This window comes from Podarcis muralis, chromosome 16 (assembly GCF_964188315.1).
Source record: "Podarcis muralis chromosome 16, rPodMur119.hap1.1, whole genome shotgun sequence".
Taxonomy (NCBI): Eukaryota; Metazoa; Chordata; class Lepidosauria; order Squamata; family Lacertidae; genus Podarcis; species Podarcis muralis.
Window position 1 is genome coordinate 18569029 of NC_135670.1, and position 15406 is coordinate 18584434.

A 15406-nucleotide genomic window follows, 5' to 3' on the forward strand; every position below is an offset into this window, starting at 1 on the left:
CCCCAACCACTATATATACCCAGCCTGGCCGCATGCTGTGTCCATCATCGGGCTTCCCATTGGCCGCTCCAGTGCCCCCCCTCATAAATATTAAAAGCCAGGAGCAAGGATGCCATTGGCTGGGAAAAGAAGGGCAAGCCCCTGGGACAGGAGGAGGGGGGGCCTGGAGGAGAGGGGAGGGAGGGAGGGGGAATGGGGTGTGGGCCCTCAGGGAGTTGGAGACATCTGTTCAGCATGCATATTTCATAAAGAAGAAATAGAGAGAGAGGGAAGGGGAGAGGCAGAATGAAAAAGGGAGACAGAAGCCGGCACGCGTCGCCTTCACATAGGAGGGGAATCATTAAAGCTGATTTAACAGAGACAAATCCCCCCCCCCCCCGAAGACAGCCTTGGCATCACCCTGAATTCTGACAGTTGGTGCAGCGGACTTTCCACTTAGGCTGTGTGTGCAATGGGAGGCCGCGTGGGCAAAGGTGGATTTGCAAGGGCCAGCAGCCAGTGGTCAAGATGTTTGGAGTGGGGGGGGCTCTCCCTCAGTCCCCCTCCTTCACGCCCCCCACTTGCTAGCCCCTGGGCCCAGTCAGCACCTCCAGAGGATGAGGCGTGAGGAGGTGACAGCTCCTTCTCCCAACTCCTCTGGCTGCTTGCATGCAGTTTGAGCAGAAGGTGCAGCAGGCAGCATCAGAAGAGGCTGGCTGCAGGATCAGGCCGGCCAGCCCAGCATCCTGCTGTCACAGGGGCCAACCAGACGCCTGCAGGAAACCGGGAAGTAGAAACTTGAGTGCAGCAGCGCTCTAGTGGTTCCCAAACAACTGCTATTCCAAGGCGCGCTGCCCCGGCATTGGTTTGAGAACAGATCCATATGTAGCCACGGGTAACCTTATCTTCCATGAATTAGCGTGATCCTCTTTTTAAGCCGTCCAAGTTGGTGGCCCTCACTCTACACCGTTCTGGAGCGAACCGCAGAGTTTTAACTGTACCTTATTTTGCCTGCCCTGAATCTTCCAACATTCAGCTTTGTTAGATGTCCTTAAATTCTAATGTTATGAGAAAAAGCTATTCTCTATCCACTTTCCACACACCGTGCAAAAGAATCATTAGCATATGCCCCCATATTCGCCTTTTTTTCTAAACTAAAAAGCTGTAGCAAGGACAGGAGGGTTCTTGGATCTACTTTGGTCCCTGACGGCCCTCAGCCACCGTCTGGTAGTGCCACTGCCAGCTCCTGGCACCTGTCTTGCAACATGAAGCAAGCACACACTTATAGGGTGAGCTGCTTTAAAGTATTTGATTCTTCCAGTTTATACAGTGGTACCTCAGGTTAAGAACTTAATTCGTTCCGGAGGTCCGTTCTTAACCTGAAACTGTTCTTAACCTGAGGTACCACTTTAGCTAATGGGGCCGCTACGCCACTGCGCAATTTCTGTTCTCATCCTGAAGTAAAGTTCTTAACCCGAGGTATTATTTCTGGGTTAGCGGAGTCTGTAACCTGAAGCGTCTGTAACCCAAGATACCACTTATAACACTTTTGTGTGTTCAAAATGCTTTGTTGGCATTCTCTTGTGCTTGTCCTTATAAGCCCCTGCAAAGTTGCTTTTATATCACCTGCGGCAGGTTACTGCTTTTACACTTTTTCCAAAAAAAGATACAGATTGCCACTTGGGGAAACTTTGGCCCACCTGGTGTTGCTGAACTACATCTCCCATAATTCCTGGCCATTGGCCATGCTTCCCATGGCTGATAGGAGTTCTTATGCTCAGGGCAGATCCATTGAAATAAATGGATATGTTAATCATGGCTATGAAGTTTAGTGGCTTACTCTAAGTAAGGCTTACTTGGATACAACCCTGTGCCATTTTAATGCTTTTGTTCTACATCTGTTTTTACAGTATAATTGTAATACTATGTAAGCTGTCCTGGGAACATTTATTAATTTTCATTTTGTGGATTTATATCTCACCTTTCACCCTATAAACAGTTGCCGGGCAGGTCACGGCATAAGCATCACATCAGTTCCATACAAAGAAGCCAGCCTTACTTAACAAAAATAAGATTTAAGTGAATACACATGTTCCTCATTTGCTAACAGTGGCGTAGCGTGGGGGGTGCAGGGGGGGCCGGCCGCACCGGGCGCAACATCTGGGGTTAGGGCAAATCCACAGGTTAGGGGGCGCAAATCCACGGGTTAGGGGGCGCAAATTACTTGCCTTGCCCCGGGTGCTGACAACCCACGCTACGCCACTGTTTGCTAAAACATTTCTTTACTCCTCAACCTCAAAAGGGTTGACAAAAGGAGGAAGATGCTAAGTAAAATGCAGGGACGGGGAGCTAGAGGGTGGCAATGGGAGTGAGATAATGGCAGAGAAAAGAATACTAATGCTACTAATGATTAGCAGATTAAAACATGAGTACAATCACATGTAATATAACCATAAAATACAAAACCAACAATAATCCAAATACAGTGGTACCTCGGGTTACATACGCTTCAGGTTACATATGCTTCAGGTTACAGACTCCGCTAACCCAGAAATAGTACCTCGGGTTAAGAACTTTGCTTCAGGATAAGAACAGAAATCGTGCTCCGGCGGCGTGGCACCAGCAGCAGGCCCCATTAGCTAAAGTGGTGCTTCAGGTTAAGAACAGTTTCAGGTTAAGAACGGATCTCCGGAACGAATTAAGTACTTAACCTGAGGTACCACTGTACTAGCTGCGGTGAGACACAAACATCAAATAAGCACATAGGTAAAATGTTTAGTTCAGTGTGAGTCTGTGTGGTGGGCAGAGCAAAAACAACCAGACTCCTTTCTGCTTAACTTCGGTCCAGGCACTGAGCAATGCCAGAAATCTCGATGATGGCCCCCAGAATATGGAGCATGTCGTTAACAGCACAGATTTTGCCACACCTGTTGTGGAATTTGTTTCTTGCTTCTTTTAATGTATAGTTTTCATTCCCCTCCCCCCTTTCCCCCACCAGCAGCCCAGTTTAAGCATGTTTTCTCTCTGTTTGGAGGGGGGAGGGAAATGAAATTTTAAAAACAACTTTATAATTGGGTTTTCCTCCGCTGCCCCTCCATTTAATTGGAGCCATAGACTTCCTGATTTGTAGTTTCTTGTTCTAGCCTGGATGCTCTGCCATTTGCATAGAAGAGGGAAACTTGACCAGTTGCAGCTTGTCCTTCAGGGGAAAGGGAAATTCCCTTCTTGTCCGCGTAAAAGGCACACAAGCCCCAGTGTCCTCTCTGGGTGTGATCACACTGCTAGAACTAGGTTCTGGAAAGGAAGCCATCCATCGTGGTTAGAGGGTCTAGGACCTGGGAGGCCAAGGTTCAAATTCCCTCACTGGGTGATCTCGGGCCGATCACTGCCTCAGCCAAACCCACCTCTCAGGGTTGTTGTGGGGATTAAATGAGGAGTGGGAGAACCATGGATGCCACCTCAAGCTCCTTAGAGAAAAATGTAGGCTATAAAGGCAATAAACAAAAAGAAATGACAAGTATCTCATAAAGTCAATGAACATCTGAACCACCCCTGGCCATCCTTCCAGCTCCACTTGATGACAGGGCAGGTTCAAGCGGTCAGTTGCACCTCTGGTCAGTGGCGGAGCAAGCCAATCGGGCGCCTGGGGTGGCGCGCGTGCCCTGCGCCCAGGGGCGGGGCCAGCGCGAGCCGGGGCAGGACGCTCTGTGGGGCCTCCGAGGAGTCTGCCTGCCTCCTCCCGCTCAGCCACCCTACAGCTGAGGGGGAGGTGGCGGGCGGACCGTTTGGGGCAGCGCGGAGTCAAGCCACCGCGTCACTCCCAGGAGAGATGTGTGGCTCTGGCACACTGCAGGCCCCGCAGTGAATGCCGCCCGGCATTTTGTCACCCCCTCAGTGGTGACACCCGGGTCAGCCCGCCCCCACTGCACCCCCTTCCTCCTCCCCTGCCCGTCAGCTGTCTTGGACTTCCAACTCCCATCAGACCCAGCCATTATGACCATGTTGGCCAGGGCTAAGAGGAGTTGTGGTCCAAAACGTCTACGTCCGTTAGGGTTGCTATTAAAATTGCTTCGTATCTGATGCTGAAAACCGCCTTCAAGGTACATTTCACCTAGGAGTGAATCCCACCAATTGCAGCACAGTTCTCTTTTGAGTCCTCTCATTTCAAACACTGCTGGGGTGTGTTTGTGTTCCATTCAGATTGTAAGGCCCTTGGAGCAGGGACCTTCCCTCTTTTAGCTTCTCCGTCGCACCTCTGCGACAAATGCCAACGAGCGCACAAGCAGCGCAGCCAACAGCGAATTAATTGTTCCTGAAACCCCTAGCAAACACCCACTTTGTGCCTCGGATGTTCCTTTTCTGGAAGAAGAGACCTCCTTTTGCAGAATCCGAGCAAATCCAGGCCGACTGTTCCCAGGCCTAGCTCCGGACTGAGTTGCTATGGGCACAGCGGAGGCTGCTGTGAGTGTGTATTTTACGGGGAGGGGGGAGTTGAGCGGGAAGGCAAATGGGAGCCATGAAAACACCAGAGAGGCAACATTTGGCAAGAGGCAAGGCGACATATTGTACAATCCCATGGGGGACCTTGGCTGGCCTGTTCTTGTCAGGCAGAGCAGACGGACTTAACCCTTGAAGGGCCGGCGGAGTGCTGCTGCTGACTCCCTCCATGCTTTATTTTAAAGTGAGGAGCAGAAGGAAGATCAGCAGCTGAGAGATAAACCATAGTGGCCATTATCGCTATCATATTAAAAAAAACAACCCCCACACCAAATCTTCAGCAACTGGGAAGGGACTCCTCCCCATTAAAATAATAATAACAACAACCTTGATAGGCTTCTTGGCTTAACTTCAACTCCTGGGAATTTCTTTGAAAACAGAATTGGCTTGGAATTGTCTACAAGAAACGAGGGCGATCCCCAACTGCTACAAAGCCATTGCTAGGAGCCAAACCACCACACACGCCTTCAACGAAAGAGGTGGGTTTTGGTGGGTAAAAGGACTGCCATGGGCTAGAGGCCATAGATGCTGCCATAGGAGACATCCGCCCTGACTTGGAAGGCAGGACCCCAAATGGAATTATAAATCAGTGTCCTGCTGTAGGGTCTGACAGCAGCCTGTCGTGGTTCCAGCACCGTCCAACATCTTCATTAATTATGTGGGTGAAAAGGCAGAGGGGGGAGCTCATCTGAACACTATTTTAGGTTTATGTCCTACGATTTATACACTGCTTGATTGTAAACAAGCCTCAAAGCAGTTTACAAAGGAATAAAACAGTGGAATTATCAGTAAAGTTAGAAACAGCTGTTTAAAACATTCAAATAATAATAATAAAATTGGTGATATTAACATATGAAAACATACATCAGTATTCTGCATACCTGGACAGTCTTGCCTAAACAAAATGTTTTTATCAGGCACCGGAAACTGTACAGCAAAGGCTCCTGCCTGATGCCAATAGGCAGGGAGTTCCAAAGTGTAGGTGCTGCCACACTGGAAGTTCAATTTCTTAACAAATGCAGGACAAATATTACCGTATGTGGCACCTGTAACACGGTCAGTTTTGCAGATTTAAGTGGTCAAGTGGGCATATCTGCAAGTAAATTGGTCCTAAGTTGTCCAGGGCTTTATTTACTAATAGTAACAACTTGAACTTCGGCCAGTAACAAATTGGCAACCAGTGCGGACCTTTGAACACTTACGTATTTTAAACTGGATTTGATCCTCACTATGGTTGGTGATTGGGAAGCCACCTCAAATGTAGGAGCGATGAAGCAGACTGTCAAAATTCCTAACGAACCATTGTATTCTGCCCGGGTCCTGCTTATGCGCTTCTTGCAGGCATCTGGGTGGCCACAGTAAGAACAGGATGCTGAACTAGGTGGGTCATTGGCTTGATCCAGCAGGACTCTTCTCATGTCCTCATGCTCCCAGTTGCCTGTCTAGAAAGTTAATGTTGCTCACTGTGTTTGATGGCTTGATCAGCAGGACTATTTTCCAGAAACATTACTGCCCCATTCAGGAGCACGAGGAAGGGGCCAGAAGTTTGATCCATCTACCTTAGTGTTGTCTACACAGCCCAGCCCCAGCTCTCTGGGTTTCCAAATTAGGTACATCCTCACCCTTACCTGGAGATGCCACTGGGGGTTGAAACAGGACACATCTGCATGCTCTACTGCTGAGCTACAGACCTTCCCAAATGCTCAAGAGACACTCACTCCTAGGCAATGAGCAGAGGGGAGTGCCCTGCAGAGTACATGCAGGGTTGGAACATGTGGGCTGAAAAACAACACAAGGAGAGTGCTCTCCGCCTCTCTGCAAAGTCACACATGCAGGGAGAGGTGTATGCCTCTGACTCCGTGCAGCATGGCAATTTATTCTGTGTGCGCAGCGTTGGCTCACCCTGGCACGCTCGCCGTCTGTGCCTCCCTTGCCAGGCCGCCTGAGCAAGACCCCTCCGCCCACTGCCTGGCCCGGCCCGCTCTGCTCCCTCCACTAGGCCTTCTGCCTGGTTCACCTTATTTCCCTGGGGTTTGCGTGCAGCCCCCGACAGAAGGCCTCGCTACTCAATATCACCGCAATCTGTTGCTGCTCCTGCTGTCAGATCTGTGTAAAAAGGACACACACAAACACACGGTCTTGTTCCTGTCCCCGTTTGCTCCCGGCTCCTCTGTGGCTTTGTTCCCTCGAAAGCCAAAGTGTAGCAGAAGCTGCCGATCATAATATGGCCCTAATCGAGTCTGTCATAATCGGATCCAAGCTAATTATGCTCCGATCCCTTCTCTTCGGCGGGCTCTATTGCCTGTCCATCTGTCCCCCCTCCTCTAAACTGCACCCTCTGCCATTCGCGCCTTTGTGTCCGTCCATCTGTCAGCTGCAGGCCTTCGCCACCACCTTTGCCTGGGTCCCTTCCCGGCAGCAGCTCTGCTCTTTCCCTCTCATTGGCCTGCAGTGGCTCCATCTTTCTCTCTCTCCAAGGCCTCTCCATCAATCCACTTAGCTGCTGCCGCGTGGCTCTCCACCTCCCCTGTCCATCTGCTCCTCTTTTCCCTGGCCCTCTCCTCTTGGGGAGGCCCCTCTTCTTTCTCTTCTCTCGCTCTCTATCCATCTTGATTAGAGCCAGCAGCTCTGCTTAAAGCTGCCTCCATGCTAGCCAGCGGAGAAGGGGAAGAGACGAGAGGTCGGACGCGGAGGAGCAAGAAGTCATTGGGGAGGCCGGTGGCATAGCACCTTTTCACCTCCTTTTGCCTGCATCCACTGGATTCTCACCCCTGCAATGCTGCTGGGGTGTGATAGACCTGCCCCAGCCCCAGCCCCAGCCCCACAGCAGCCAAAAGCCCAGGAGCAAGCCCTCCAACTAAGCACAGGTAAATTGCTCAGCAGAGTTCCAGGGATCTGTGCTCAGTATCGGAAGCTGCCTCCCATGGAGCCCAGGCCATTGGGCCCCATCTAACTCAGTAGTCATTCATTTCCCCCCATCCCACCTTTCCTCCAAGGAGCCCAAGGTGTTGTCCTACATATTTCTCCACCCCACTTTATCATCACAGCTCACTCCTTGAGAAACACTTAGCCTGGCCAGTCTGATGGGTTCATCCCATTCCCTCTGACAGATTCTAGCCTCACATATGCAGGATCACAGGTTTGGCCTAAAAGAGAGATTGTTTAGCAGAAAGTGGAGAAGACGGCTGCTCACATGGATTGAAAGCTGTAAATCTTAAACTGCATACAACATCAGTGTCTCACATCGAACGTAACTGATTTGTAGAATAGACTCCATGACCTGAAAATAGAGACAATGCACGTACTTATGTAACCCAAGAAAATCTTTAGTTTTTTTAAAGTAATTTTTTTTTTATGTAAACAGCCGGAAAAACAGAAATTCCTCTTCTGCATTTTCTGCTAATGTTTTTCTTTAATCTTTTTTATTTCCCTCTTTCTCTTTCCTTTCTTTTTTCACTCTTTCATCCCTCTCTTATGTCTATCTTTCTGATTTCTTTCTCTTTTTCTCTTTCTTCTTTGCTTATGCTTTTTATCCCCTACTCTGGGTTAGCAAAGAGACTAACCGCAGATGAAGGTGATGGATGGTTGGCCAAGGAACCTGTGTGAGAGGCAGTAAAAGTGAAGATCTCCCAGGCTGGGAGGCTGGGAAAGGGAAGGGAAGCTCCCAGGTGAGAGCTGGGGATGTTCACCTCTCTCTGGGTGGGGTAAGAGTTAAGATCTACATATGAAAGAGGACTTTGCATTTTTATTTTTCATGTGTTTATTTTTGTTTAGATGAATTTTTTTATTGTGTTATGAGAAGTCTCTGTAAAACTTTTTTTAAAAAAAAAAAGTTTGGAAGAGTCCCAGAGGTATCTTCCGGATTGACATCCCTCCAAAAAGACCTACAAGGAAAGGAATACCAAGTCAGACCACTGGTCTATCAAGCTCAGTACTGTCTACTGCACTGACTGGCAGCAGCTCTCTGAGGTTTCAGACAGAAGAGATGCCATTGCATCTGGAACCTTTTGTGTGCAAAGGTTTGCATGCAAGAAGCAGATCTTCGCTTGGCCCCAAGGAGCAGATCTTCCCTTGCTTCACCCCAGCATTTGGAACGGCCCCACCAGAAGCTTAGCTTGCCTGGCCCACTCCCCAGGAAGGCCTTTTGCACCTCCCCGGAAGCCAAGGATGCCATGGGAGGCAGCCAGCTCCAAACTGGGTGATGACAGCTCTGATGCCGAGCTCTGACGCCAGGCTCGCTCCCCAGCTTGGCGCTTTGTCTCCCCGCTTCTCCCGCTTAGCAGCTTTTAAAATTTAATAAGCAAATAATGAATTTGATGGCGTGCTGGATTTGGGAGGGCAGTGTGTGTGTGTGTGTGTGTGTGTGTGTGTAAAACGCTGCCACTTCCAGCCGCAAAGGGAGGCTGCAGCCCTGGCGTTGTGCTGAGCCTCAGTTGACTCCCTCCCAGCTCTTCCAAAGCCAGAAAGTTCCCGGTCTGCGAAGCCAGAATACGAAGATGTTCCATTTATTAACTGCTCCCATTTCTGCCTTCCCGGCTCACTCCCATATGTTTCCCCTCAGGGCGGTGGTGGTGGGGCAGCTGCAGTTCTCCCCACCGCACCCCTCTGTCCCGCCCCACCTTTCCTCTGACCCAGGGGAAACAGCCGAGTTCAAAGGTTGGGAGATGCAGCCCCATTGTGCTCCTGGCCCCATGCTGTGCCCAGGCAGGATGGGGGGGAAAGAAAGGAAGAATTGAAAAGATGAGAGCCAGGTGTGAAAGGCCCTTCTGGGCAGGCTTGCAAGGCCCTGTTCTGTTTCTTTACTAGATCGCTGAGATCCACCAACCAGAATCTGCCCACCCCTGCAGTCGAATTCAGGATTCCTGCCTGCATCTTGAACAGGAGCATGGAAAGCTGCTAGATATTGAGTCAGCCTGCTGCAAAATTGCACAGCTGCAATGTTGTTTTCCCCGCTCCTTTATTCTTGACCCCCACCACAGACCCCTGCCTGCTCTGGTCCAATGATGTTGGACCCCACAGAGAAGGATGTGAGGCTGGTCAGAGGTTCCAGCACCATGGAAAGCTCCAAGCAAGCAACCCCCCCCCCCCCGCCGCCAACCAAGTTTTAAAGCAACTGAGCCCTATCACAGCTACTGCTCTCAGGTTTCACACACTTGTGAATAAGGTCATGGCTGGTGCAACATACATTTAAAGCACTCTTATACCGCTTTAACCGCTTTGAGAGCCAGTGTGGTGTAGTGGTTAAGAGCGGTAGTCACGTAATCTGGGGAACCGGGTTCGCGTCTCCGCTCCTCCACATGCGGCTGCTGGGTGACCTTAGGCTAGTCACACTTCTTTGAAGTCTCTCAGCCCCACTCACCTCACAGAGTGTTTGTTGTGGGGGAGAAAGGGAAAGGAAATTGTTAGCCGCTTTGAGACTCCTGAAGGGGAGTGAAAGGCGGGATATCAAATCCAAACTCTTCTTCTTCTAACGGACATGGGTGGTGCTGTGGGTTAAACCACAGAGCCTAGGACTTGCTGATCAGAAGGTTGGTGGTTCGAATCCCCGTGACAGGGTGAGCTCACGTTGCTCGCTCCCTGCTCCTGCCAACCTAGCAGTTCGAAAGCACGTCAAAGTGCAAGTAGATAAATAGGTACTGCTCCGGCGGGAAGGTAAACAGCGATTCCATGCGCTGCTCTGGTTCGCCAGAAGCGGCTTAGTCATGGTGGCCACATGACCCGGAAGCTGTACGCCAGCTCCCTCGGCCAATAAAGCGAGATGAGCGCCGCAACCCCAGAGTCGGCCACGACTGAACCTAATGGTCAGGGGTCCCTTTACCTTTAACAGCCTCATCCTGAGATCTGTAGTTTGTTTACGGTGCTGGGGACTGTAGTTCTGTGACAGCTCTCCTACCAGTTCTCAGCACCTTCAACACACCACTGTTCCCAAGATCCTTTGGGGGGGAGCCATAACTTTTAAAGTGGTGCCACAGTGCTTTAAATGCATGTTGGGCATGTGACCTAACTGTAGATTCTTAAAAGGGCCAAACCTCCGTGTTGAATACAGGCACTCTGATCCCTAGATTCCTCCTACCTGGTGCACTTGCAGCTGTCACTGGTCTACTCAGCTCCTGGCAAGGCATTTGGTTGCCCGGGGGGAAGTGCCCGTGAGGTTCCTGGCTTTGGCCCTGCAGGTCTAGGGTGGTCTCGATTGGCTTGGGACCCAAATATCTGCAAGAATGCTTTCTCCCTTACCAAACTGCCCCTGTGCTCAGACTCAGGAGGTGAGACTTAATGTTGCTTGATGTGTTTGTCTGGCAGGTATTGTACCATCCGCTGCAATCCGATCCATAGCAAGATTAAACATCCCAATCAACATTCTTAAAACATGAAGACCAAGTTAATATTTGGGGGGCAGGCAGACAGGAAGTGGCTTGAACACTGTGCTGTATTTTCAGGGCAGCCAAAGTGTGTTCATGCCATTTCTGCTGTTCCTCCTATGTCTGTCTTCACTCTGTGCTTTTAAAATAGCAAATAAATGATCAGTGTGCAGTGGGCAATGTACTGGGGGGGGGGGGGAGCCATGCACCCTTAGGCAGTGATCTGAGAATAAGCACAACACATGACCCTATTTTTGTCCAGAACATGTTGGAGGGGATGCTACCTGATAGTCAGAGCCCCCTCGGGGCCAGGCAGCCCCTCCTCCTCTCCCTAGACCCCACAGGTGAGCACATACCTTGTTTATTTTCAGGTAACATTTGCCAAAGGTTGCATCATAGCCAAATGCCCTTTGGTGGAGGTTTGTGGAGACAGCATCTCAGGGGGGTTTGTCCCCACCTCTCCCATCCCTCTTTCCACTAATTTCTCCTCGAGTTTCACATCATTGTTTCTTGACTTGGTCTCCAAAAGTAGATGTTAAACTTTCAGCTAATGTGTTAGGCTGAAATTAGAGACACTTGTGATATTGCTGATTTATTTGGATAAAGGATAGGCAAGGTATTTGTAGAATACTTGGTTTAAATCATTGAGATTATATTGTTCCAAGCCTTAGCAATCAGCATCAACTCTGCCAGTTACAGAGCTGATCAAGATGTTTCAAAGGGTAGAAATTGAGCAACTTTGAATTTTAGTTGAACTGGGAAGGAAAATGGACTGCGTTAAGTATTTTACATGGAATATTCATTGCAATTCTATAAGGCTGAGGAGGAACATCTTCTGCAAAGTTACAGTCTAAAATAAAAAAAAATTAAACTGAAAACAATTTGAGGTTTTTTTTAACATACAAGAGCTGATTTATTTTCTTTACATCCCCATCAATATTCATAAAAACCACTGCTTTCTTATGGAAGAGAAAGATTCCGTTCACTATATCCTCTTCCAAATAAGCATGGTATGTTTGTAAATTTAAAAAAAAATCGAGGGAAGCTAACACCCTCCCAAAAAATTGGGACCATTTTCCTCACGAGTTGCTTCTGTGGTGTCACAATGGAACACAGTGAACACAGACACAGGATAAAAAATTGTGGACACATTCCAAACAACACTCCCCCCTCCCAAAGTTTGCAAGCGTGTGTGGGTCCAACTCCTTGAAATGCAAATCTAAGCAGGGGAGGACTGTTTTTCAATAACTGGGCCCTCTCCCCAGTTTAAAATTTGTGGGAAATCATGTGTTTTCACTGACGTGTGCATAACTTCAGCATGACTTCAGGGTCCCCTCGTAGAGGTCCATTTTATTGTGGATTGTTCACGATTTGTGCTCATGATGCTGTGGGGGCAGTCATACGCTATCACGCTTTCAGTACTGCTCTTCTGCCGGGGTGGTCATACCGCTTCGTTTCCAATCAGTGCATGTCTTATAACTTCCTGTTGAAAGCCTGCAACTTTCCATACAACCAACATTTTTTAGGGGTAGGGGTGTCTGGCGCAATAGCTCCTCCAGATTGCAGAAACATCAGAGAAGCATCACAGAACGACTAATAAAACAGGTGTATGCAAACAGCCCATCACTAAGGCACTGTGATTGCATCAAGAACATGTTGCAGACTACACCTGCCAAAAAAATCCACCAGTATGAAAAGGAGAGGCATGGGGAGGCAGGATGCTGGCTCTTTCTTCTCCCCAAACCATAGCAGGCACATATTTTTAAAGCTGCAAGGGCAGCTTCCGAGGCTGCAGCCCCACTGCAAAGAAAATTGTTGACTTTCTGCCGGGTTTTGTGTGATTTCCCCTGCTGCCACCACTAATTACCAAAGCAAAGCAAGCTTCAGTGAAGGGAATTCTCCCATGAGTCCAAATGCCGGGTCACAGAATTGTAAGAGATGGCGAGACGGGTAGAGAAGCTTTGTGCAGAAAGCAAGCTAAATTGGACGGAGTGCATTTGTGTGTGTGCGCGCACACTTGTGTGTTTGATGGTTGCCTGACATGCACAAAAGTATGTTGGTCTTTGAGGACGTCGACTGAAAGCTAAATCCAAAAGAAGGAACTTTGCATGGTTGTTATAATAATTTCAGCAAGCTTATGTACCTGATGAACATCAAAACACAAGCCATATAATCTTCTTATTCTTATTACGTGATGATAATTATAATAATATCTGTATTCCATCCTTCCTCCCAAAGCAGCCCAGGGCAGCAGATATATTAATTTAATTCTAAGTTAATTAATAGTTTTAACAATTCTGTAGCCGTAATCCTTATAACCACCAGAGCCATGGGAAGTCATGGCCAAACAATGGTGGCTGCATGGGACAAAATGGCTGGCCTGGTGGACCTTGATGATGGGCCAGAGGTCCCGAACTAAGGGTTTGGGTAACAAAGCCAGAGATGGGGTGTCTGGTGTGTGAGAGGTGGGGGGGGGGTGCAGAGCCTGGCTGCGCCTGGTGCTTCAGGTGGAGTCCTAATGCTTGCTGGATCCAGCCAATGGCCCATCTACTCCATCATCCTGTTTTCACATTGGCCAACCCGATGTCCCAAAGGAAAACCCAAAAGCAGAAGCTGAGCACAAGAGCCCTCTCCTTCAGAGAGAAGGCAAGGCTAGCATCTGACACCCCAGGAGCATCATCTCTATCTAGTGCTGGAAATACAAGTGGTACCCCCTGGCAACAGTGGTTCTTTGGAAGTAGGCCACATTCACATCATATACTTGAAGAGCTATGATGCCATTCTAAATAGCAATGGTTTGGGAAGCTGCAGTTTGTTAAGGATGCTGAGAGATGTTCCAGGACCTTCTAAATGTAAAGCAGATGCTCTATTACTGAGCTGCAGCCCTTCCTCAGTTTCAAAGATGGTCAGAAGACGTTTGCCAAGGGAATTGCAGGAACAGGTCTCAGCCTTTCCAAGGTCTGGCTGACGCTGGGTTCCTGCTTGCCCCTCTGTTGCCGTGGTTTCGGCAGGCAGAGCACCAGGGTGAGGGCTTCTTGCGCCGCCCGCAGGAAGGCCCATTGGCTACCCGTGGAGCGTTGGGAGGCAGAGACAACAGTGGCAGCTGCACCTTCGCTTTGCCAGCCGTCGGATCCAAGGGCTGTGGGAGAGAGGAGGGAGAGGAGGAGAGCCGATAGAAAGATCTACTGCTCTCATTCCAAAAGGGGAAAATAGGGGAGAAGAGGAAAATTCCCTCCACCCCTCGTCCAACAGAACGGAGAGGAAAAATGGCCAAAATTCATCAGGGGCCTGGAGCATTTTCCAATGGGCTTCTTAGTTGGGGATGTGGGGAGAAAGTGACTGAGAGGAACAGAGCGTGAGATCTCCATGGCACTGCAATAAAACTTGAAACGGAGCTTCATCAGTCCAAGGAAACTGATCTGACATCAGATTCAGGAAAAACCAAAAGGTCGCAGCACAGGAGTCGCTTTCTGAATCTGCTGCCAGAGCATATGGAGAGGGCCACTCGCTGAGATGGTGTGAGAGCCAGTGTGGTGTAGTGGTTAGAGTGGTCCCGTCACTCACTCTCAGCCTAGCCTACATCACAGGGTTGCTGTAGGGAGAACCACGCATCCCACCTTTTGCTCCATTTCCCTATTGGAATGGCAGTGTCACACCATTTAATTTTCTCGCTTCCAGACAATCCAGCGTGCCCTGCTACCAGGAAATGCTGCATAATTGCTTCTGCCTAGCAGGTAGGTGTGGGACGTGGGTGGCGCTGTGGGACGCGGGTGGCGCTGTGGGTAAAAGCCTCAGCGCCTAGGGCTTGCCGATCAAAAGGTTGGCGGTTCGAATCCCCGCAGCGGGGTGCGCTCCCATTGTTCGGTCCCAGCACTTGCCAACCTAGCAGTTCGAAAGCACTCCCGGGTGTAAGTAGATAAATAGGGACCGCTTACTAGCGGGAAGGTAAACGGCGCTTCCATGTGCAGCTCTGGCTCGCCAGAGCAGCGATGTCACGCTGGCCACGTGACCCGGAAGTGTCTGTGGACAGCGCTGGCCCCCGGCCTCTTGAGTGAGATGGGTGCACAACCCTAGAGTCTGTCAAGACTGGCCTGTACGGGCAGGGGTACCTTTACCTTTTAGCAGGTAGGTGAGTGAAGCCACCTCTTTTTCTCCCCTGTGGCTGCTTCTCATGTTAAGGTGCCGCCTACGTGCTGCAGGTGCTGAAGGCGTGACCCCAGGACTGACTCCAGGGACGCATCACCGTGCCAGAGTGGAGGATACAACTTTGCAGCAAACAACCCCCACCCCACAACCCTTCCCATCCATAGGCTCCTGAAGTTCAATCATGCACCGTGGGATACTTTGGGACATCAGAGCTGATCCATGCGCAATGCCAAGTTTACACGGATTTGTTCTGGCAGATGATGAACCACTCTTGCATTTTCATTGATGGTCATGTCAAATACAACCAGATCTCTCGTTTAAGCCAGAAGTGAGTATCCAACCAGAGTTATTCTGGAAGCCAAAGCTTCCTTTCTTCTTCACTTCACTTTCACGCAGCCCCAGGTCAAGCCTGCCTTCCCCTACAC